The 25,981-nt window shown below is 37.3% G+C and overlaps 1 protein-coding gene across 1 annotated transcript in view; it reads left to right on the top strand.

Annotated features, from left to right (window-relative positions):
• The window catches only part of TENM2 (teneurin transmembrane protein 2), a 1,449,326-nt gene that overhangs the window by 444,457 nt on the left and 978,888 nt on the right, over nt 1-25,981 (top strand). The gene's annotated exons all lie outside the window — the stretch shown is intronic.

Here is a 25,981-nt window from a genome sequence, read left to right as displayed (position 1 = left end):
CCCTCTCAGTTTCTGTGGAAGGCTGCAAAAGTCCTTGACTAAGGTAAACATCATATAGCAACAACTAAAACAATATGTATAATCAATAGTCTTCTTATACCAAATCCAAAACACAGAGCTGCTAGAAAGAAAATTAACTCTGTCCCAGCTGAAACTAGGACATTCCTTTAATATACCTTGCAAGTGGCAAGCAGTCTTCTCATTGGAAAATGCTATTTTAGAGAAGTGGTGCTTTATGTGTATTTTCATTTTATCATCAAATTTGCAATAACTTTAAAAGGGGCATGCAGTTTTTAACCACTTACAGGATTCAGCTTGAATCTCAGTTTAATTTTTTCCTGTAGATATGAAAAAGGATTGAGAAAATAGAGTGAAGAAGTTGGACTAGGAGAGAGCGCAAATGAGGCTGATATAAGGCAAAAATATAGAATGAGTTTATAGAAAAAGGAATGCAGTTGCTGAATTTGTGCATGTGACGTTTCCGTAACGTGAATGTGTCATTCAGGAAGTGAATTTACCACTTCTCTTAAATTGGCTATTTTGGCAATCCTGTCAAAAATCCCAAAAAACAAATGTTCTGTGCTTTTTCACATTCTCTGTTAATGATGTTTCCCCATGACTTTGCTATGCAATTCAGTATTGTTTTGTTGTCCTTTTGATTTGAAACATCTTACTTGTGTTTAGCCATGATCTTCTTACTGTAATTTAAGACAGCCCTTAAATATCAGGACATGAAGAAAGTGTGCCTGATGGTTATCCAATGGGTTTTTCACCACTCTTACCATGTTTTCATACAGCCCATGTTTTTCCAGCCTGTGCAAGGTAATCGTGCTAGATAGTGTCAAGAGGTTTACTAAAGTCAAGCTATCACATTTCCCACTCTCCTCTGAGCTACCAGGTTTGTGTTGAAGGGAGTTAGATTGATCTGTCAAACAATTGATTTGGTCTTGATGAACCCACGTTGGTGGTTATTCATCTCATGGTTATTCTCCAAGTACTTATAAATAGTCAGTTTAATGTATTCCACAAGTTTGCCCAGCGGTGAAGTGAAACTGACCAGTCTAATTCTGACTTGTCTTTGCTTTTCCACTATCTTGAACAAGCCCTAACCTATTTAAAGACAGGCAATGGCTTTACAAATATTAAAAAAAAAAAAAAAAAGGTCTCTAAGGGAGGGTCCCTAACAACATGTTAGCCATGTGATTTCTATCAGAAATAAAATCCGAGAGGATGTCCTCTGTACAAACGTAAATATACAGCAGCATTTGTTTCCTAGTTGCATTTGCCAGTTTAGAAGTGCTTGTGTATTAGCACAGAAAGGTTGTTTCTGAATATATCATTTAATAAAAGATGTGTTTTCCTCAAGATGATGTTAAAGGCTGTAGAATGTTGAGAAGTTCTAGGTCAATAAAGACAATCCAACCTGCGAGTTTCTGCAACCACTGTGTAACTCCCTAAATGTTCTTATTGATGGGAGTATACCCATACTGAGAAGAATTACTATGTGCAAGTGTGATTTTCTAGATAGAGAATTGACTTGTCAGTAAAGGGCTGCAGGTTCTTACATTGGCTTAGCTCAAGTAAGCTAAATACCTCTTTGGCTTACTTTCAGTGAAGTTACAGCAGATAAAAAGTCAGTCTTGCCTTAGTGTAGCAATACATTCGTATACTTTCATACTTCAGAGGTTGTTGCAGACTGTGCAAGACTTGCAATATAAGAGTGAGAACCATAAGAGACTTGAATGCAGTAAGTAATACTGTTCTAAACAATTTGTGTAGTTCGTGTTCAGCAGTATCACCCAGACAGAGGGAGGTATGTACATGTTTTGTTTCTGATGATCAGCCTGTTCTTGAAAACTAATATGTGTATGAAAGAAGGGCCAACTAACAGAAACGATTAGCAAATAAGGGCAAATTGTCCTCAATACCTGTTCTGAGATTTCAGAGGGTACTTCAATTGAACAGGAGTATAGTAAAAAATCTGAAGAGCTCAGCATCTCTCCATGCATCACTGTATACCACACAGTCAAGAATATTTGCCATTTGTGTTATACTTCATTTATTTTCCACAAAGTGGAAGACTTGAAGAATTAAAAGCAGTAGACTCTATTTTAATTATATGTTGAAATTCAGGAGAGCATTGATAATCCTTTCAATGGCTTTTGCGACATCACAGGAGAATCAGGCCAACTTCAAGAATTCCAAAAGAAGTAAGGAAGCACAACATTCTATACACCTCTTTTAATTTTTGTTCCCTAAAATTAGATGCATTCTTGTCATGAATTATTTATCTTGTTCCATTGATTCATTGAAGAGATGGAGGCATCTGTTCTGTCCCATTGTACTACAAGTCACTTTCCAGCAGGAGAACTGAAATGCTGCTGACAATACATGAAAACTAGTTTGCAGGATTATCACCTGTTAAAGACACGTTTTGAAACCCACATGCATAAAATTATCTCCTCCTTTTGAGTGTATTAGACTTCTGTCACTTGTGTTGGGGCTAGAATTTCACATCCCAGGTTTATAAACCTCACTTTCTTATTCTAGAGAAAAAATATTATAACCTGTGACTACGCTGTGGGTAGTTTTTAGGAGGTCTTATTTCCTTTAGAGTTAGTTGTCACAGGAAGGAAAATTCATACTGTGTTTATCCTAAAGGTGTCTTCTGTCTTAATTATGTTCCATAATTATTTTAAAGAGTTTGGGTATTGTGTAAGAGATTATTTGTTATGTTTCTCCACACACTTAAAAAAAATGCACAACTGGCCCCATTGTTGCCATTGTGAAATACAGGATTTTATCCATTGTAGGTGGTATTGTGTATTTGATTTCTTCCTTTGTATTAAGCTTCTGTGGTCTCTCCCCTGTAGAGCAGATGACCTCAAGTTCCCTTGGGGATGCTCTCTGAGTCTTTAAATTAAATCACGTTTGATGCTGAAGTAAAATCTTTACCAAAGAGACTAAAATTGATAGGGGGAATAAGGCCATAAAGAGGAAAAATGTGGCAAAAACCTGGAAAATAAGTATCTTAGTTACAGTATGAAAAGTTGCAATTATGTCGTGAGATGAAAGTTGATGAATTCGTAGCAATAGAAATGCTAAAAGAAATTAAACAAGGTTATCCTTGCACTGATATCCATATCTTATATTAAATATCTATTGCTTCTGTTTCATCTGTGAAACAATTCAGTGCTTTATCATGCAAGCACAGCTTTTCAAAGCAAATCAAGTTTAACAGTTTGCAGCAGTTGATCAAAACACACAGAATTACATGACTTCAGATTACAGAGAACCCTATAGTTCCAAATTTGAAAAAAAAAAAAAATCTACAAAACACAACCTTTCCTTGCTGCCAAACTCAAGTGTATTTAAAAGTACCTATATGTCTTAGCTAAAGAAAGAAAATTAGTTATGGAGGAAGGTATGTTTGGGCTAGACTGGGAAAGAGACTACAAACCAGGAAGTAACTGCACATACTTTCAGTTCTGGTCTCCTTAGGATGTGTAAACTTTGGGACTTTTGCAAAAGCAGTACTGCTTTTTCATCTAATAAGAAAAGATCCTTGTCTTTGGAAACTGATAAATGATGCCTTTTATATTTAAATTAGGTTAATGGAAATGGTATATCAGTAATGACAAAGAACACTTTATGGGGTGATCATTCTCAGTTTATTGCAAGGAATATAACTGGTGCATCATTATGAGCAGATACATTTATTTTTTTTGAGAGAGAAATACTGCTGTCTTTTCTGAACGACACAAAAAGTTTAAAAGTACTAAGTGGAATTTGAAATAGAAAGTATAAACTTCAAAGAAAGCTGTCCTGTCTTGGGTCAGCAATATCTCCGAATGAAGGAATGGTTGAACTGTGAGTGCTTTTTTCCATTGAGGTTATGCTTCCTATTTGGAAGTCTCTTGAATAAATAGGGTGACATTTCTGTAGAGTACACTAAGTAACAGATGTATTTAATACCTACAAGTCTTTTACAAATGCAGAAGCTGCATTCAGCTCACTAGACATTCTGGAGTACAAGTGGGAGTTCTTTAACAGAAGTTAGTAAGGGTCATCTCTTAATTTCTATGCCATGTTTATCCCCAGGCAATTTAGAAGTACTGCAAAATGTGTGAATTCTTTGACATAAGAGACAGGAGAAATGAAATGTCCCCCACCACCATTGAAATAAAAAGTTTCAGTAGCTTCCAGACAGAACTCTCTTTAGTTACATCCATATAACACATCTGTCATGGTTTAGGCTGGGCTGGCCAGTAAACTGAAGCCAGTAATGCATAGCAGACATTTTCTTTGGTATTGGCTTTTGTGTTAATCTGTCTTTAGGTGGTTGTTAAAAATACCATACCTATGTTATAACTGTACAAGAATTTTAATGGTCACTGTCTGCTGTATTACAGGAGTTAGTGCAAAGACCCTATGAAATTTCAGGGTCTTGAAGCTACCTAAAGTATTCACAGATGACTATTGTTACTGTTGCCTGTAAAATAGCTCAGGTGATGGAAGATTTGAACAATAGTTTCTCCAAATCTTGGTTCTTTTCCAAGTGATGATGCTAATAGCAGACATACTTGCCAGTGTTAGGTTATACTGTTTTTCTGTGTGTTTTTTTTTTTTTCTGTAAGCATATTTATATGCTGAACCTACAAATGAGGGCCTCAAACTGGACCTGTTTCAACTTTCAGATGTTAAGAAACTTATTATTTTGTTTGTTATTACTGCCATTAGGGATACATTTTGAGCAGGAAAACCAGCCTTGCATTTGAAAACTATTTCATAAAAGCAAATTAAAATAATTCAGCTGTCCACTTATTAGGATTGGTCTTCATCTTTTGGAGTGTTGAGCTACTTTAGTTATTTATTACATGTGTGGCCATTCTACCAGAGAAATATAAAAGAAAAAGCTAAAAGCCGTAAATTTCCGCTCTGGGTATCAGGTAGATTCAAAATAATGCCCTGTGAACTGTTTTAGAATGCTCCATGCAAAATCTTTATGTGACAAGGTGTCAGTTTTGACAGATCAGTGGTGAAGATTGCACAGACTTGAATTAATAAAGGTCAGAATTGTCAACAGGAAGAGATGCCTGGTGGCATGTCAGCAAGCACTCATACATAGTATCTCTAACGAAACTGCTGATACAGCCTAGAAAATGTAGAGTTTGGGGAAGGTCTAGGTCTTATGAAATGTTTAAATATATTTTGAAACTTTATAGGTGTTTCCAAAATGAGTGAGTTTTAATAGTTTAGCTAAAGTGAAAAGCAAGGCAAATGCTTTGACACTTGAAAAATCTGTTTTGTTCTGAGTTAGAATGCGCTTTTTTCCCTGTTTTGTGATGAAAAAAAACATACTTGTCTGGTGGGTGAATGTTGATGTGGAACTTCATTTTATACTTTGGAAGTAAATTGAACGACCGAGTTGTAAAATAAAATAGTGATTGTGAACTGATTGATGAGCTGAATACCCAGTGATCATTCAGAATACAGCTTTCACAAACTGATGAGTTCAAAAGCAGTTATCATAAAAAGTTTTTATTAAGGTAACTTTGACAAAAGTGGTAAGTGAGGAATCAGCCCTTGCTTTCAGCTATACAGGTGAAAGTTCCATCTTTGCAAATTAAACTGAACTTGATTTCATGTTTGTGTTCATGTTCTTCAGTAACAACAAGTTTAAAGCAAAGACTTTTTTTTTGTGATTCATAAAACCATCTCTTACCTGCTCTCCCTTTTTTCTCTATTAATGGCCTTATTTTTTCTGTTTCTATGCCTTTTCTTTCTAGATGCTGATGCTTATCCATTCCGTTCAATATCTAACTTTCTCACTTTTTAAGGCTCTCTTTCTGCTTCCCTTCCCAGTCTTGCTATTTGTGGTACTTAAGTGACATTACTTATTCACTTTTGCATGACTGGAAATGAGTTCTTCCTGTATTGCTTATGAGTTGTCTTCACCCCATTGAAATCCTGTCCAGTTTTGATTGTTTTCTTGTACTTTCATAGGAGCTTTTGGCGCTCTTTCTTCCCCTGTGGACTTCCTCTCTCCTTGATGTTTTCTCTTCAATTTTTTTTTCTTCCCTTCCTTCCTGCCCCATGCACAATACAAATACTTCACAGGTCTTTTCATTGGGCTGCTTGAATACCGATGGCATACTAATATCAATGATGGTTGTAAATTAAAATGACTGGATGTAGCAAAGAAATTTGTTCTTATTTTAAAGCCTTTTTTCCTCAGTCTGAAACAGCATGATGCAGACTAAACTTCATTTTGCTCATTTTGCTACCATGAGTTTGAATCTGATGAATTTTGCAGTTTGCAACGCTAAGAGGTCATTTGAAATAACTGGCATATCAGATGCAGGCTTAATTTACTTTCTTTCTTTCTGTGCTTTGTACAAATATATGGCTATTCATCTGACTTGTTGACTCAAGTAGCTATTTATCTGCCTAGTTGTCTGTCTCCTCATCTGTCACCTTGCTTAATATATAACCTTTCATTGAGGACCAAACACTGGAAATGTTAAAGCAAGGTTAAGAAAGATGAAGGATCGGTCTTAAGAAAATGCATGCAATTTTTTTATTTGTTCCCCCAATATTTTTTTTATAAAATAGATAATATTTAGCTGGCACTGTAGGAATTCTATACTAATATGTAGTAGCCCGTTCTCAAAAGAACATTTATATTTACTTATATTTAAATCCTAGGGGTACATAGGTATTGTTTTAATTTCATAACGACTACCTAGCCAATGTTATCCCATTTTGCAAAAGATGTGTGAGGGAACACCCAGGGAACTATAGACCTGTTAGTCTAACCTCAGTTCCTGGAAAAATTATGGAGAAGATTATACTTGGTACTGTTGAAAAGCATTTAAAGAATAATGCAATCATCAGGCACAGTCCTGTTTAACTAATTGATTAGGTGATTACAACAGGTGATTATCCTGCTGCATTCATCTTGCTTGCGGCCTCAGCTTGAATGCTGTGTGCAGTTCTGAAACCCACAATTTAAGAAGGATGTGAAAGTCCTTGAATGCATCCAGAGGAGGGCATCAAAGCTGGTGAAGGGGCTGGAAGGAACGGCCTATGAGCAGCAGCTGAGAACTTAGGGATTGTCTAGTTTGGAGAGAACGTGGCTGAGGGGCGACCTCATGGCGACCTCTACAGCTTCCTGAGGAGGGGAAGTGGAGAGGGAGGTGCTGAGCTCTTCTCCCAGGTATCCCGTGATAGGATATGTGGGAGTGGCTCAAAGCTGCGCCAGGGGAGGTTTAGACTGGACTTTAGGAAGTGTTTCTTTACCAAGAGGGTGTCAAACGCTGGAACAGGCTTCCCAGAGACATGTTCGGTGCCCCAAGCCTGACAGTGTTTTAAGAGGCATTTGGACAATGCCCTTAATAACATGCTTTAGCTTTTGGTCAGCCCCGAGTTGCTCAGGCAGTTGGACTGAGTGATCATTTTAGGTCCCTTCCAACAGAAATAGTCCAGTCTACTCTAAAACAAATGTATTGCCACCTTATAGGTGGGTTAAATAAGATATGAAAGTGAGTAAGCGCGCTGGATAAAGAATAGCAGTTCTTTAAGTTGGAAATTAAGTTGAACATGATGAACGCTAAGTTCCATTAAAGCTAAGCTACTTGATTCATAGTGAAGGCAACAGATGTTTGGGTGATGTGATGTGATACATTGAGGGAACAAGATGAGAGAGGAAGAAACCAAAGTCACTGTGTTTAAGTTTACCTTCTTTCTGATATATTTCATAGACTAAAATACATGATTATTACTGTCTTGTGTGTTTTTTGCACATGGTAGAACTCCTTTTGTTAAACACCATGAACAGGTGATACTTGACAGTTTAGTGCTTCACATAATTTCAGGCTTATCTGTAAAGTATAAAAATGGCTTTGGGCCATTATTATCTCATTCTTTACTGTTACCCATTGCACAAAGCTAATTGAAATTTAGTAGTGCAGTGGGATGTTTTGCTCAAATAATAGATATAATTTTGTATTCCTAAATTTCCTTTTTCTTTCTGCCTCCAGCTTCTGTTTCTCCTCAGGCCTATATATTTCAGTGATTGTCTTCTGAATACACAGATACTGAGATATATTCTAATTTGGTTCAGAGATAACATGTAAATGTGATATACAGTATCTTGAGGAATTGTTCTTTAATGCGTTTGTGCACATGTCTGTTAGTAGACATTTAATTATGTGTTCATAGAATGAAAATTCAGTAATAGAAGATGTTTCACGTATTAAAAGTATAGATGCTGGTCTAAGAGAACAAGACATAGTAGAGACTTAGATTTTATTTTAAAATTTATTTTTAGCAAGAGCTCTAACGAGTAGCATCTTTTTTACTTTTCTGTTATGGGACACTGCTGCATGCAAAGTCTATTTGACTGTAGTGGAGTACTGGACAGACTCCGGAGTCCTCTGTGCTGTGCAGTTTGCTGGCTGAAAGCAAAGAGATTCTCGTTCTTCAGCACCATAGTTAGTACAAATAAAGACCAGAGGTCTGCATTTTGTACAGAAAAGTAGTTTGTGTACATTTGGGTTTTGCATCAGGCATTTTTGTGAAATGCCATCATTTTTTCAGACAATAAATACTCCAAAATCAGAGTTATGTTTCCTGATTTGTCCAGGTTATGTCAGAAATCTGTGGTGAGGCAAGAAACTGAATTTGAGACTTTGTGACATTTTACTAGTGTGGATCATCATCCTTCCCAAAGAAACACGGTAACTGGTAGATGAAATTCATGCCTGTGGAAGTTAATAGACTTCTGTTTATTTTGGGGTTGCTGATCCAGAATGCAAGTGCTTAAATTTGTTTTTAGGAATCAGTATGATTAACTAATTCTAGTAGGAAAATCGATTGCTGATTTTACAGTTGCAAGGTAGTAATTCAGACAGTAAATCGCAGTGGTAGATGTTAATTCATGAAATGAATGAATGATTCATAGAATTTTATTCAGTAAACCTTAGTTCAACAGTGGCATAAGTCAAGAGTTTTGGTTGCAAAATTTTTGTTCACGGAAGTAGGTATAGGTTTCTCAATTGTACAGTAGCAAGATGAACAATGATGTGAGTCTTGTGGTGTGCCAGAAAGTTTAGTGTAACACCTGATTGCAACTGTAGTAAACAGTATCAGAATAATATAATAACAAAGGGGGGAAAAAAAACCCTCAATACCCTGTCAGGCGTTTTATGTAGTCTCTGTATATATACAGGATACATTGTTTAAAATGAAGCATCTAAAAATGAAGAGTTTTTAAAAGTCTGTAGAAACATTATCTCCTGTAACACTGCCCACTAGCTGAACCAGATGTTTTCCAGTAGAAACCTATTATTGTGGTAATTTTCAAGCAGTTTCTATGACATTTGAAATATAAAACTTAGCCACTGGATATATCATTGTTTGAAGTAATTTATACACAGTTTCTTGTAAGGACATTTCTTTATCAAAGGTGACTTGGTATGATGTGGTGTCTGCTGCTGGTTGAATCCGTTGTGCGTGGTATGCATTTTGTACAGATTTCATTTTTTTCATACTGTTCAGTGGAAATAAAAGTATGTCTTTTAATAGAGGAGAGGAAAGCATAGTTTTCCTGTTCAGTTGCTCTCCACAATGATGTTACTTGCCAGAACCTGAATGTGTTAAGTACTGTAAATATGTAGTGAAGACTTTACTGACTTTCAGAAATTAATAAGATGATGCACACCAAAATTGTCGCTAACCTCTCAGTGTGTAATAAACTGCAGGGATTTTAAAGTGTTCGCCTTCTTTATCCAGTAGGTAAAAATGGCAGATTAAGGCTTTAATTTGTGTTACTTTAATTTAGAAAGAGAACATAGGAGACTTTCCTGAAGCTTGAAATAAATACATGAAAATTTGTTTGGAATGGAATATCTCCACTCTGCATTTAACATGGAGTTGTTAGCTAGTTAAGAAGTTGAAAAGTGGGAGTGAGTATACATAGCAGCTACTGTATCATATGAATGGAAATGTTTATGGAACCAGTTTGGCCTACTGTGAAGGAACTGCCTCTTTGCTGCTTTGAAGATGTGTGCAAACCCTATGAATCATGTTGTTTTATTAATCTAGGAATATAGCACTAGGGACATTGATCACATGTTGGTTTGTCTCCAATTATACAGAAAACCCGTAAGTAATTACTATGACTTGTAACTATATGATGTTTACTGTGTGTTCCTGGGCACTACAGGTTCCAAATTATCTTTAAGATACAATTTAGATAGGAATCTGAATTTGAGAATTCAGAGAGCCTGAATTTACTGAGAAAGTGGGGGATTGTGTATGTGGTGCTTGTTGGTTTTGTTGTGTAAATTAAACCTTAACACAATTGTGACTGGTTTTGCTCTACTTGGCTATTCAAGGCTTCTGTGTGCTGGCCACTAGAGCTAATGAAAAAATGTCTCCTTTGGCTCTTGTTTTGTCCACCTGGCATTTCAGCAGAACAGAAAACTGGTGGAGCAGTTTAATTCAGATGCAGACAAGGATGGTAGCTGAGAGGAGCAGGGGATCGAATGGGGTGCGTGTTGAGGGAACAGGGACAATGAGTTCAGAGAAGAGGAATGAGGAGAAATCAGAAAGGGGCAAATACATAGAAAAGAATTGTTTTTCAGGCTTTTTGTTTCTTACAAGACCAGCTCATCCATTAGGAATGTTTTTTTGTGTTTCCAAAACTATTGGTTTCAGCTGAGCAGTGCATTTTGTATTGCTTTTTCACCCTTATTTCAGACCAAGAGGGAAGGAAGCAGATGGTTGAAATTTTGTTTCTCAGGCTGGTTTGTTCAGTCTCTGCTGATGAACCAAGTAATTATCAATATCATCCAGCAAAGAATTATTTTTATTTGGACATGTGCTAGTATTAAATCCCTGGGGGGGTGGGGGTTAAAAAAGGCTGAATTAAAAGAACATACGGATCATTAAGATTCTGGTGACAGATACCCAGAGGATTCTTCCTTATAGCTATGCAGTATAAAGCAGTTGTTGTTTAACCTTTTTTTACCCTTATCCTCTTTCACTGGACAAAGTGGATAGGCTGTATTTCTAGTTTATTTTTTCCAGTATTGCCAGATTAAGATTGCAGAGACACCTTTAAATGCCTTTTGATGCTTGATTTTTAGATTTTGCATCTTTAAATTGTCTCCTTTGTTGTCCTAGTCCTCATGGTCTGTGAAGAGTGTCAGAACCACAGAGTGCGAATGCACTTCACCTGGTGGCATTTAGATTGTCCTGGTCATTACAGGGAGACCTGTGCTTATTTGTTAAGTGCTTCTCAATGTGGGAAACATGAAAGATGTTAAAGGAGGAGCAGAATGTTAGGCTTGTTTTACAGAACAGTTACGTGGATGAACAGTGTGGAAGTTGAGTTTTTCACAAAAAGGTGGCAGCGAATTTGCCTTTTTATGAAAATTAGGTCATTTCCTGGGGAAAATGGAGATTTCTGTTTCTATAATAATACTGTTATGCACTGTTAAAGATGCATTATAAATATAAGCTTGGCTTTCAGTCTCCATTCATCAGTATGTATTACCAGTGACTGGTGTAATGTATTCTTTTTTACTGACTTTGTCTTTGCATTCCAAACACAGTTTCTGTGCTAGGTGAAGTGCTAAGGAACACCAGTCTGTCCCTATAGAAACTCTCCATTCTTTGTTTTGTATATTCTCCTGTTCTTCCTTTAAAGTAAACACAGCAAAAGATTACTTCAAATCTAGTAAGAAAAGTTGATGAATTCATTTCTGCACATACGGTTTGAGCTCTCATCCTGACATTGGAGTGATTCCAGTAATTGTACAATATATTTAAAAAGCATATAGTAACCTTTTTTTCCTTTTGATGATAGCTGTTTGAAGTAGATGCAAACTATTCTGTGTGTTCTGTTTAACTCTTTCCCTAATCATCACCCACCTGAATATAGCCTCTTTAAAGAGATAAAGTTACAGTAAAAGTAAAAAATAAGTTTTATTTAGATTAAGGTCCATTTTATCTCTTATTTAATTTGTCTTACAATTCACAATAAACGGTCATTTTATGCTTTAATACTTCTGAAGAATAACACTAGATTATATAGCTTTATTCTTGACCCTCTGTAGAATTCAGAACCAAGGCATGACACAGGCTGGAAACAAAGTAAAATAGTTTCTAAGGATTTGTCTTTTTAGTTAAAAATTGCTCAGCGGACAGTACTCTGCCCTCACTAGTCACAAGAGCAGTAGCGATTTTTCCACAATATGGAAAAAAATTTTTTTCCACAAAATTTACTCTATAGTTATGCTGCTAGATGAGCATTCCATTCAAGTATAAGTTGCAGGGAAGGAAAACACAATTTCTGAAAGGTTTCTACTTCACAGGTCACCATCTCTTCTTACTTTAAGATCATTCATAGCATTTTGCAGGAATTGAAGATTCTCCCACAGTTTGTGGATGCTATTCAGTAAGCTGCTTCGCTCAAGATTACTGATGCAGTATTGGACAGCAAAGTAAACAGAGGATTTACGAGAAGCTGCTTTTCTACAGCTGTTCAGAGTCTGAGAGAGAATCAGGATGGGAGAGGGCCCACAGATTTTAAAAGATAAATTCAGTCTTGGAGAGGTGTTTTCAAAGATGTATGGAGATCAGATGTGTGGATCCAGTAGGAAGTTTAAATCCAAGAAGTTTATTGTTAGGGAATGAAGCTTCTCAGGTGAGACAGGTTCATGCAGACTGGAAAGTATGGTTTTTAGTGTCGTTTCTTTTCTTCACGTTCTGTTTCTAATGGGGAAGGTAAGGTGGTGGAGTGGGCTTGAGAGAGGTAAGGCTCTGAATCTATGGGGTTTTGTCACAGTTTACCATCCGCCATGGTCTCCTAAGAGTGCAAGGCTTCATTCATCCAGACCTGAGGAAGCCTTGTTGATACATAGTGTTTGTGGTATAACGTTCAGATAAAGTGGGAGAATTGCAGAACACTGTTCTCTGGTAGACACATGGAGTGCACTGAAAAAGCACAGAGTAGAGAGAAGAGGCAGCTCTTATCCTTGGCAAGCATAAATAAGGGGATCGCTGTTCTTGGTCAAAACATTTGCAAAAAAACCCAGGCAGGATAGCATTATTCCCGATCAGCATTGCCAACAACACCAAGCTGTGCAGAGCAGTCAGCACGCTGGAGGGAAGGGACCTTGACAGGCTTTAGAGATGGTCCTGTGCAAACCTCATGAAGTTCACCATTGCCAAGTGCAGGGTCCTGAACCTAGGTCAGGGCAACCCCAAGCACAAATACAGGCTGGGCGGAGAATGGATTGAGAGCAGCCCTGAAGATAAGGACTTGAGGGTCTTGGTGGGTGAGAAGCTCAACGTGAGCCAGCAATGTGCACTCACGGCCCAGAAAGCCAGACGAGGAATGAAGTGATATTGTGTTATGCAGTTACACTATTTGAAAAATAGTTGTCGTGTAGTTTCAGCTGTGGGATTGAGGATCCTAAATTGTCATCACTGTCAGTGTGTTGATCTGCAGTCTTATAATGCTTTCAAGCACTTGAATTCCTTCTCTTTTTTAAATGATAAAAGTAGGTGTGCAGTAATTGAGTTTATAGAGGGGGAAATAAAATAGAATGTTGGATACCTGCCCAAAGTAGCACTATATTTTGGAGGATCGAGGAAAAATAGCCTGAAAAATAAGACAGGGACCAAAACCACTGTGAAAACAGTGAGTTTTTAATGCTTCATCATTTTGTCTGGATCCACTTCTGAGTGAAGTGAGACAGAATATAAAATATGAAAATTAAAATATGCATGGATATGGATATGATGATTGAAAGTCGTCCTTAGCATTCAGAAACCTTTTATGTTTTACTGTGGCCTTTTGATTTTAGTGCTCTGGCAACTTCTAAATGATCACTATATTTCATTCAGTTATCATAAAGACTTAGACAAAAAGGTTGCATAACACGTCTCTCTGAGATAATATTACCTGTGGTAAATAGATAATTTCAAGTCATGCAAGTACCAGATGCATGTAGGTAACCCAGACGGGTTAGGTAGAGTAGGTTTTATAAAAACATTCAGTAAATTTATAACGAATATTGATACTTGTTATTAATAGGACTAATTCACATATCAGACTTGCAACCTAAGAATGAAAAATTAAAGAGCTCAGAACTTCAAGGGCACTTTCATAGCAGGACTAAATAGAACACTAGTTAGGAAGGCGAAGCACTGAAACAAATAGGGTAAATTAGGCCAAAGTAGGGACAGAGAAATTCTTTTTAGTGATAGAAAAATTAAAAATACCACTAATAAAAATTCTATATATTTAAATGCATAGATTAAAAGACCAGGCATTTTCAGTAATCACAAACATTCATTTGATACCATATTCTCTCTTCAACAGCAACTTACACAGGATGCTTAAGGATAGAGTGTTTAAAAATGCATACAGAGGTAATTTTTCAGGAAATTGTAGCAGCCTCCACCAATCTGTGTCCTAAGGGATTCCTGAACGAGATGTTGTAGGTCTGTCATATACTTCATACACTTTCTGTATCTCTAGTTAGCCAGTTACTACTGAGTATTTGTTAAATGCTGTGATTTCTCCTTAATGACAGATTTGTCCTGTATTCTTCCAAAAGTGGAAACATGATTTGAAGATGACAAACTGGTCATTCTATTGTCCTTCCTATTTCTCCCCTTAGATAAACATGAAAATTTCAGTTGTTTCATTTTTATTTGTTAATTTAAATATCACTGGGAAATTATTGGACTGTAATTATTGTTTGTGACTGCTCATAGATTCCTTTTTTTTCCCCTTTAGTTGCAATTGTAAATGGTACTTAGCTGGCAATCTTTTTGTACTTCAATTTTATCAGACTGTTTCAATGTTTTAAAAGGTTGTTAAGGATTAATTCACAATTAGGTATTCTGATAGCCACCAAAAAAAAAAAAAAAAAAGAGAGACACAGAGAAAGGAGAGGAGTCAGACAGTCCCTGTGGCCGTACTTTTTACATTTAAAGAGATACTGAGTTTATAATGTTCTGCCATCTCATCAGACCTCTGCCAGAGCTCCTGTGCCAGATATTATATCGTTTAGCCAACTTGCCCAGAATGCCGTACCGCAAAGCTTCCATCTTGAATACGTGATCCTTATTACTGTTTGCTGACCATTTGCAGGAGCTAATACAGTTATTGTGTTATAATTTAAAAAAAAATAAATCCTTGCACCCCACCCAAAATGGCAGTGCTATTAAAGCAGTGCCATATGCCATTATTATTTTGAATCAGAAATCATATTCACTGCACAATGTTTAAACAAAAAAACTGTAAAATTATCTCGTGTTATTGAGCAAGGCTGTTGGCAAGGCTGTCTGACCCATCTGGAGTGCTGGAGGCTCATACAAGGCTGGATTCAACGCTTTCAATGAAAACTGGTAGGAGGAGGGGTTGGGGAGTGATTTGTGTGCAACAGTGCATCACTGTAAATACAGATGCAGTATATATGAAGTATAGTAGAGATACGTTACACAAGCAAGAAAGCATTCTGAGAGCAAAGGTCTGTAGGTTTAGAAACATCGTTGTACTTTTAAGAGGTTCATGCAGTTCTTTTTCCCTCTTTGGATTAGGGCAGAATATTAAATTTTTTTTTTTTTTTACTTTTCTGAACAAATTCTCCTTTATAGCCACATGGGGGTTTTGCTTTTGTTTTTTAAACAGCTTCATTCTGCTGTTATCTTTAGGCCTGCCATGCTTAAGAGTATTGATTGATTTTTCTAGGTAAGAGCTTTGTCTTCAAGTTGGTAAGTTGGGAGTATGCAGTGGTTTATCTTAACAAGGAAGGTAGTTAAAGCGTCTTTTCAATTCATTTTGCTATGGGTTGGAAGTGGGCAACATCCAGTCCACCTGGGGTTTTGGTTTTGTTTTTTCAGTTTCCAACAAAGCCACTGCAATATCTTTAAGCTAGGTCTTGTTTCTGTCATGACAAGCCAGGATGTGCTGTTTAGGCACCACTACTTCCTATCCTCAGATAGGTAATCCAAAAACCTCACTCTTGTGAGAAACAGTCTTAATCTACCATGCATATAGGAGTGTTAGAGGAATTACCCCCCACCTAGTGCTGTTTTCATGGGCTCGAGCACCCCATTTCCTTCCTCTGTTGAGATTCTGGTGTGTGGGATCCCCTCCTCAGGGGAGGCACCTAACAGTCTCTTTGCACCAGCTGGTGTCTCCTGCATTTTCAGTTTCTGTATATTGTTTTCTGATTTTGTTCTACAATATGAAGAGATCATTCAGTCTTTTTGAAGGTAGATCTTACCTCAAGGATGTCCTGTTTGTGGCTGGGGGCACAGAATGTATATCTCAGAGAATTTTCACTGGAAGTTCAGGGGTCTTGTTCTCAAATGTTGCTAAATAAAGCAACTGGTGAGCTTTGCTCCTCTTTTGTATTGCTCTGTTTCACAAGAGGAAGGAGATGATGCTCAATAGTAGGCCTGGAGCTGCTAAAGAAAAAGGCCTGTGGGGCCAGTACACCTATGGGTGTATTCTGGTTTTGTTGGGATGTGTGGAGTTGAACGCTGATGCACAGCTTTAGTCCTTCAGTGTTGGAAGCTGGGGTTACATGTGCATTCTGTGTTTGATCTGAGCATTCTGACTGACTCAAAGGACTTTGATAGGTAAACATAATTTTTTTTTTAAATTGGGAAAACATTCTTCAGACTGTTGTAACTGTTCTTTGTAAGTAGTAGCATCAGTAAATTGTGAATCTATCCTCTTCCTTTATTTTTGTAGATTTTGCACTTGACATTAACTATATAGGTAGCAAAATCAGTATAATGGTACTTTGTCTGCACCTCATTCCACTTCCCACGTGTTTCATTAATGCTAGAAAAGCTTCCGATTTAGGCTGCTTGTCACACATGCTGGCAATGTTTGGGGGAGCTTGCACATTATTAATACTGTCAGGAATGATGAGGATACAGGAGTGAAGACGTGACCCAAAAATGTGTTTAAGTCTTGTTCTTTCCTGAGATACCTGTTCTTGCAAAGTGTATCTTAAGAACATCTGTGTCTAATGCCATGGCTTATCCCCAGACTCAGTGGGTTCAAGCTGGAGGATTAACAATGATTATTTCACCACTCACGGAATCACGGAATCTTCAGAGTTGGAAGGGATCTCTAGAGATCATCTAGTCCAACTCCCCTGCTAGAGCAGGATTGCCTAAAGCACATCCCTCAGGGCTGCATCCAGGCGGGTCTTGAAAATCTCCAGAGAAGGGGGACTCCACACCCTCCCTGGGCAGCCTGTTCCAGTGCTCTGTCACCCTCACTGTAAAGAAGTTTTTCCGTGTATTTGAACGGAACTTCCTATGTTCTAGCTTGTGCCCATTGCCCCTTGTCCCGTCACTGGGAACCATTGAAAAGAGCCTGGCTCCATCCTCCTTAAACCCACCCTTTAGATACTTGTATGCCATAATAAGGTCTCCCCTCAACCTTCTCTTCTCCAGGCTAAAGAGTCCCAGCTCTCTCAGCCTTTCCTCGTAAAGGAGATGCTCCAGTCCCTCCATCATCTTAGTTGCCCTACGCTGGACCCGCTCCAGTAGTTCCCTGTCCCTCTTGAACTGGGGAGCCCAAAACTGGACACAGTACTCCAGTTGTGGCCTCACCAGTGCAGAGTAGAGGGGGACAACGACCTCCCACAGTCTTCCCTATGCAGCCCAGGATGCCATTGGCCTTCTTGGCGACAAGGGCACACTGCTGGCTCATGGATAATTTGCTGTCTACCAGGACCCCCAGGTCCTTCTCCTCAGAGCTGCTTCCCAGCATGTCCGCCCCTAACATATACTGGTGCTTGGCATTCTTCCTTCCCAGGTGCAGGACCCTACACTTGCTTTTGTTGAACCTCATTAGGTTCTTCTCTGCCCAGCTCTCCAGCTTGTCCAGGTCACGCTGGATGGCAGCACGGCCCTCTGGCGTGTCGGCCACCCCTCCCAGCTTGGTATCATCAGCAAACTTGCTGAGGATACACTCTGTCCCCTCATCTAGGTCATTAATGAATATATTGATCAAAATTGGTCCAAGTATTGACCCCTGAGGGACACCGCTCGTTACAGGTCTCCAACTGGACTCTGTGCCGCTACTCCACTCCAGTAGGAATTTCTGGTTACATAACAGTTTTTACTTTACCTTCCTGTATTTATGCCTTTAAACTCTTTCTTTTAGTACCTTTTGGTTCATTAGAATTCTCCCTTAGAACCATGAATGCTGTAGCCTTAGCCATCATTTCCTTTCCCTCAGCACTCTTGGAAAAGCATGTTTTTTCTCTCTGCTTAAGCAGTGCGTAGCTGATGGCCCAAAACGTGTGAGCATCATCACTGATGCTGCACCTAAAAGAAACAAAAGGGTTTTTTTTTTTAAAAATAAATACCGAATGTATGATTCTCTGTGTTTATGATTGCTTGTGTTCCTAGCCATGAACATAGTGGTCACATACATATTGTCAGTTCAGTCCAGATAAAAGAAATCCCTTGGAAGTTCATCACAAGCCTTAACTTTTTGAAAAGGTTCTTTCTTCTCAAAAGGATACTTTCTTCTCTGACAATGTGTTTGCATTTCCTGGATCTGAATATTAGCAGAAGCTGAAAAAACAAAACACCGCAATAAAGGGATGATACTGAGCAGACTTTAGTTGTAGAAAGGCATCAATGATTCCGTAAGGTGACGTATTATTATGAGCTGTCAAAAAAAAAAAGTGACTAAATATGACACAAAAAAAACTTTATAAAGCGTTATGTGTGGGGTTGTGGGTGTGGAGTTTAGTAGGTGGGTGTTTTTTGTTGGGTTTTTTTTTTTTTTGTGGTTGGACTCGATGATCTCAGAGGTCCCTTCCAACCACCAAGATTCTGTGATTCTATTGTAATGTAGCTCCTCCAAAACTATCCAGAACGATCCCAACACTTGGAGAAGATCAATATTGTGCAGAAGCTATTTCTGTCCTCATCAGAACACAGATAATTTCCACAGCCTTTGCTGGATGAATATCTAAGGGATTCCATATTACAAGTGACTCCTCATATGCTATCTCTGTAACAAAAACCTGCTGTAACATTGTAAGGTCTCTTAGACAAAGCTGGAGACTATATGGCTTCAGCCTTGGGGGTTTGGTAATGTAAAAATCATTTTTGGCATTTCACTTCTCAGATGAGAAGCATTTTTAGATCTTTTAGTTAGACTTTCTGTCCTGTTTTCCTTTATTTTTTTATAAAATCCTTTTTTTTTGTCTTTGCTTTGCTACATGAAAGGATTGATGTAAGTAATAAACCTGACCTAGTTCTAGTCTTAAAACTGCAACTGACAGTAACTTGTTAGGGAGTTTGATCTCCTGTGAACTAATCAAGGCTTAGGTGGTAGCCTCTGTAGGAAGTAGATCGTATCATAAAAATTCCTCAACAGGTAACTTTAGTAATTGGAATGAAAAGTTGTAAGAAGAATGTCAGCAGAAATGCTTTCTTAGATTGCAGGAAACTGATATCTTTCTGACATACACAATGACACACATTGGAAATACATCAGAGGCACAGGTATCTTTCTGTTTCTTGGCGAAAACCAGAAATAATTATCAGCTTCGAATTATCAGTTTTACAGAAGAGACTGTATAGGAGTTAGTCTTGCAGTTCTTACAGGATGGAGGGGGAGAATATAGCTCACAACATACTCAATGACTAATGCTCATATCAAGAATGAAGATAATTTAATTGGCAAGTTTCAACACCTGACACACATCCTTTCTAAAACAGGAAGAACTGCTGCAATGAAAGTAGTTCTGTCATTTATAGGGAGTTCACCTGCTAACTGTATTGACCAGTGAACTAAGAAGCTTGCTGTGTTGTCTGTTGAATTATGATTTAAAGTGAAACTCTAGAGATAAGCAACATATAATATTGGCATTGGAGAAGCATGTCAGTTGCCTAGTACTGTATATAGCAACCATGACACTTAAACAGTGCAGCCTGAAGCAGTTACTAAAGGAGTACATAAAATATTTGGATGTCTGGGGACTAAAATAGCTGTTAAGTGGAAGTCATTAAATATGTGATGTATAGTACATGATCGTGATCCTGCTAATGCTTACATATATAGATGACACTCATTGTTCCAAAGCAAACTTATTCAAATTGGCATATAGCAGTTTGCAAGGTTGTGGGGGCATAACATTGATTGCTGTTGGACTAAGACCATGTCTGCTTCTGAAAAAGGCTGTACATGTTCAGAATAGTCAGAAAAGGGCTCGATTGTGGGAGTACAAAGGAAGGCGTTTCTGCTTCTCTGCCTTCCTGAGTGTACAGGGAATGGAGAGGATACAGTGCCAGTGCTTTACATGCCTGGGTGAATAAAGATACATTTCTGTGTCATCTCACATATACTCTACCCAGTGAATGTGCTAGATGTGAGCAAAGCAACAGGTGGTGGCATATTTCCTCCACTGTGCAGGAGAACTGTAGAGTCATTATGCCTAATTAAAAAAAAAAAAAAAAAAGTTAAATTTCTACAATCTGAACTTATCCAAGCTTTCCCTGGGCTAGTGCTGAGAGGGGACAACGCCAGCTCAGCTCCTATCTCGTATTTTATGTATGGTTTAGTCTGAACATCAGGTTTTGGCCGAAACTGTAATGGTATGAAATTCTAAATTTTGGAAGTTGATTAGAGTGGAAAAGGTACATTTAGGTGTTTCCTTCCTAAGCTTTCTGAATGGTGTAATAAACTTATATAGGTCTGCCACATGTGGGCCTTGGCTGAAGCTCATTGTAATCACTGATGAGACCACCATTGGCTACACCGCTCTTTAAAGCAGGTCTGGTGTGATCAGGGGATAATAGTATAGCTTCAATGTTACTTCATTTCTTGTCCTTTCTGTAGAAGTTACAGCTAATGCATCATAAAGTACTAAAACTTTGCCTAATATAAATGCCACAAACCAGAAGAAAATGAAGGATAAATAACACAAATTTTGGAATGAAGACTTTCATTTGCATCTGAATATTTTTGTTATCAAGACTTATGACTTCTTCTACCCTGAAATATATGCCAGATAAAGAGTTATAAAGAATACATTCATTCTCTATGGCATTTATTTATACAGTAATACACACAAAGTAATCTTTAACTATCACTGTATAAGATATCAAGTTATCTTTAATTATCACTACAGAATGGTTGCAAAATCAAATACTGTTGGCAATCAACATTCATTATACAATAGCATGATTGCATCTGTTCATATTACTAGGTAAGCAGGGAAAATCAAAACAGTGTCTGATTTATCCACTAAAACTGTCTGAGCAAAATATTGTATCTAACTCTCTTAATATCTCTCAGTGACTTTGATCTGATTAAAGTCCAAAGACACATAACCACAGATGCAAATTTTCTAATGCCTCAGAAATTAAATACTGTTATAGTTCAACAGACTGAATAGATGGAACCATACTCCAGCTGACGTGATTATAGGCACAGTATAAACTTATGATAGAGAGCTGTCTAAATCTCTGAGGCCGCAGGTGCAGGATTATAGTAAACCCCATTGAAACATACAGTATTCTGCCTAAATGCACAAGTACAAAATTAATTAGGCAGTTGATCACATAATAAAAGTATGATGGATAATCTAATGGAAACTACCAGCTCACAGTCAATAACAAACTTGATTCTTTTATTAGATGCAGCTGATTTTCAGTTCCTCTATTTACAGGTTTTTGTGCTTAATAGAAGATAAGGAAAAAAAAAAGTTGTGTTTTTTTTTGAAAATGAGAACTCAGTTACAGTATTTATCTCTGTTGGAAACTATAATGTGTAAGCAATGTAGAATTTGTAGATAGACATATCTGCGAGTAATTCTGTAAGATACTTGGCTGAAAAGCACATCAAAGCACAGTGAAATAATGAGACAGGCTCCAGCTGTTGGATTCCAACAGCTTTTGATTTGTGCGCTAGTAGAAGCTCCAGGTTTTGATTCTCTGTTGATTATTTCCATGGTACTGGAGGTGATTTGTGCATTATTTAAAAAATAGGCAGTAGAGAGCAAACAAGGGTGAGTTTGCAAACTGCATCTGAAAGGCCATTTTGCTTCCTGATATAAATTATTGCTTCCTATTCCTGTGCTCTCCATAACCAGCTGCCCTTGTTAAAAAAGACCCTTTAAAATATATATGTAAAAGAGTTTATGAAAATAATAGGTAAGGTTATCAGAAAATGGTGTGAGCAAAAACTACGGGGATATCAGTGTTCAGGCAGCTTTGCTACTTTCTGTGTAGAAATTGTGGAAATTGTTTTTTCAGAGCCTTTGCAGGGCACATCTTACCATGAGTCTCATACTGTCAAGGAGTTACTATCATTAGAAGGCAAGTACCTTGAGAGAAGTTTGGATGCTTTATGGACTACATAAGTTTAGAGTCAAATACATCTGTCATATTGCTATGTGAATGGTCTGATGTCGCTGTGCAGATATGGGTCTTACTGTGGAGGGAATTCCAAAAAGTCTGGTTCTAAGGTGCAGTCATCTTGTTTTTTCTTTAGAAGGACAGCCTAAAAATCAGAACAATTCAGGGAAAGCATTGTGTCTCAGTTTTTTACATCTGTTTCTACTCTAAATTTTAGAGGTAGTTTATAATTTGGTAATGCATTATATGAAGGCTCTTACTGTTGCTTGTTACCAGAATGTCAAAATTCAACCAACTATACTGGAAAATGAGTGTGTAATAACGTACCATGATTTTTTGAAGTTGTTTTTTTCCGGTACAAATCAGAATGATAATTGGTATCTAAGGGTAAATTGCTTTCACGTTTCTCTGCAGTTTAGCCAGAGCCTGTGGTCTCACAAATGTATGAAAAAAAAAAATAGTCCTTTGTTTTTGTTTTGATGTTTCTGTTGAACTGGATTTCTTATTAGAGCAGGTTTTCTCATAGGTTTTGAACTTCTATCTTTCCTTGCAAGGTGAAATCACAATAGGTAAACTTTGCATCTACGGATGTCATTTAACAATAGCATGTGGCTATATTTAATATGCCTGCTTCAAGCGTTCGCTTCATAACAGGTCTATTGTAATTTCAGTATAAAATGTAGATGAAGTCCGAGGAGTAAAAGTCAAATCATGTGTCCTACTTAATCTTGCATTACTTGTAGCAGTCTCGAATACATTCAGTTTCAAGGACTGAAGTTTTTCACCATCGGAATAGCTCATACACCTATTAGTTCATTGTGCTGGGAGATGTTTGATATCTGGAGGTTGAATATGGTCAGTCTAAACAAATTATTTAATCCAAGCATCCCATGGCCTCTGTGTGTGTACCAACTGCTAAACAGGCTGTATTATTCTCAGGGTATTTGTCTGTGCATTTAAAAAAATGTTCACTGCCGAAACATTTTGAGTGGAGCTCTGACTGAAGCCTATGCTGAAAGTAACTATTGGATTGATCTTCCAGGAAGACTTGGATAGAGGAATCCTTAATTTCTGCTTGGTTTAGATCTGTACAAGATTTGAAACTCTACAGTCCTGCCCAAACCTCAACAATTTGTGACACAGAAGTGTGTGCTTAAAACCTTGGGAAAACTTCAAAATAAAAGATGCATGGAGTTTAGAGCTAAGCAGGTGTTTTCAACACTAGTAGATGAAAGTTAGGAACATACGTCTGTTACAGATGTCTCTCTGCTTTCAGAGGTCTTCGAACAGCGTGTTGTAAATACGTTAATCATATTAAAGAGAAAAAGATGAAATCTACACCTCGCAGTCTTGATGTTCTTTAGTTTCTGTGTGTGATAATTATTTATTATTACATTCTATTCTAAATGTCTGACTTAAGTATCCAAGAAAGAAGCCTCCGTTTGATAGTAGTCCTTGTCCGTTTACAGTTTTATTTATTTTTCTTCTAATCTTGATAGTGTTGCCCTTTCCCTCTGAAATGTAAGTTGGGGTGAGGCTAAGAAGGTGATGAAGGTACATCTTAAGCAATTTACTCATGGTCTTAGAAAGTTATCTTCCATCTAGCTGATATGAGATGGTGCTCAGTAAGACCCTAAAAAAGGCTTCATAGCCAAAGAGTAAACTTTTATTTGCATATTTGCAAATTTATCCTGAAATTTTAAGAAACCAATTCCTAATATTTTAAAAAACATTCCTGTGGTATTCCTGTGCCGCTGGAGGGATGAGAAAGAGGGGTCATAGGTTGGGGTTTATAGATCTTCTAGCTATGAGTTTGTTCTCTGATACGGTATGTCTCTCTCATACTCTGGCTTTTTTCCTTTTTCCCATCATGGAAACAAAGTGTTTCTTTACTACTACTATCTGGTCCAGCAGCGTAGTATGAATACATGTTTAGTTTAGGTCATAGCCAGTACTTCATCTAGAGAGTAACGATGTGCATTCCACTCTTGCGGTTAAGTTAATAGTGTGGATGAGAAGAATGTTGGTGTTGCATACAGTTGCATCGTTTTGTTAAGCATCTAGGTTTGAAAAGGAAGATCCTTCAAAAGAGAATGTCGGCAATTTTATAAGTAAAAACGTAGCCACTGAGAAGTATATCAAACGTATCCCATTGTGTCATTATTTAATCACTTAAAAACCATAATCAAGGGTGCCAAAAGCCATTGACAACATTCAAACAGTCAGCACAGTCTTCATACCAACAGGGAAAACCCGTCAGAACAAGCTAGAGCTCACAAGTATGTCTGTAAACTAGCAGCAAAGAAATTGAGTTTCAGGTTTAAATTCATGGTTTTAAGGGTTAAAACTGATCCTCTATGCACTTGTAATTCAGTTTCATTTGAAAAATATGGATCAGATATATCTGCCTTCATAGCTTATGTAGGAAGCAGCAATACCCTGCAAACTTGTAAACAGTGGTGTGCTAAGCCCATTTTGGTACTAACACTTGTCAGAATGGATTTCTAAGCACCTTCAAATTGTACTGAATATTAAGATTCAAATTAATATGCTATTGGAATATGCCTACTGGGCACTGTAGAGGGTAAGCCAGGTAGCCATTTTTTGTTTTCTAAACTAGTCTTTGGTTTTATTTTTGCAGATGTAGTTCATCATTTCTACACACCGTGTTTAAATGATAAATGTGGTAGCTATGAAAACAGTGACTAAAACATTAAGGTACATGCCATCTCAGAATACAGTAAATGCAATGTGAGGTAATGAATACATAGCCTAACATCATGGTAACAAAATGTCATTTTAAAGATCAAGGTATTTATCAGGAGAAAATAAACAAAAAAAAATGGCTGTGCTAGTTAAATAGGAAAACAATAAACTATTTTTATTTTTAAAATAAGCTGAATTAATCAGATTTATGATTTATCTTTAATAATTCAAAGCAACGAATCTGTGAAGATCTGTATTGTCAAAGTGGTTAACTAGTCAGTAATAATTGTCTAGAATACTCCCATTTAAAAAAACCCGACCTTTTAAAGATGTTCTATAAAATTAAATTTTAATGAGTGGTAATAAATGGTGATACTTCCATAGGAGGAAATGCAATACTAGCCTGAAGCTTTTGCCATATGCCATCAGCTTCAGTACCATGTTATGTATCCTCTTTCATTATTTTTAAGTGTGGGAAGTACGATGATAATACAGCACTTTAAGGAGATGCAAACACTTTTAACAGTATATTTAGTCCAAGCTATCTTCTATCTTCTTGGCTGAGTAATGGTGTTCCTATTGCTTTCATGATGCTTTTTCTGAGAAGTTTGTTTTTTTTTTTTTTAAACATGACAGTATGCCATTTTAAGGTTCTTACATTTTGCTTGTAACTAATTGGATAAGAATTGGCTAGTTGAAAAGGAATTTTGGATGAACAATATCAAAACATAGGTGTGTATTACTGAGAAAGAATTGCACTGTCTTTTTCCAAAAGGGGGAGGAGAAACTTAATAGCTAGTGACCCTTCAAGGATTTAAAAAAAAAAAAAAAAAAAAAATTCATG

The sequence above is a fragment of the Larus michahellis genome, chromosome 11 (genome assembly GCF_964199755.1).
Source record: "Larus michahellis chromosome 11, bLarMic1.1, whole genome shotgun sequence".
Classification (NCBI taxonomy): domain Eukaryota; kingdom Metazoa; phylum Chordata; class Aves; order Charadriiformes; family Laridae; genus Larus; species Larus michahellis.
This window is presented reverse-complemented; position numbering and strand designations above follow the sequence as displayed.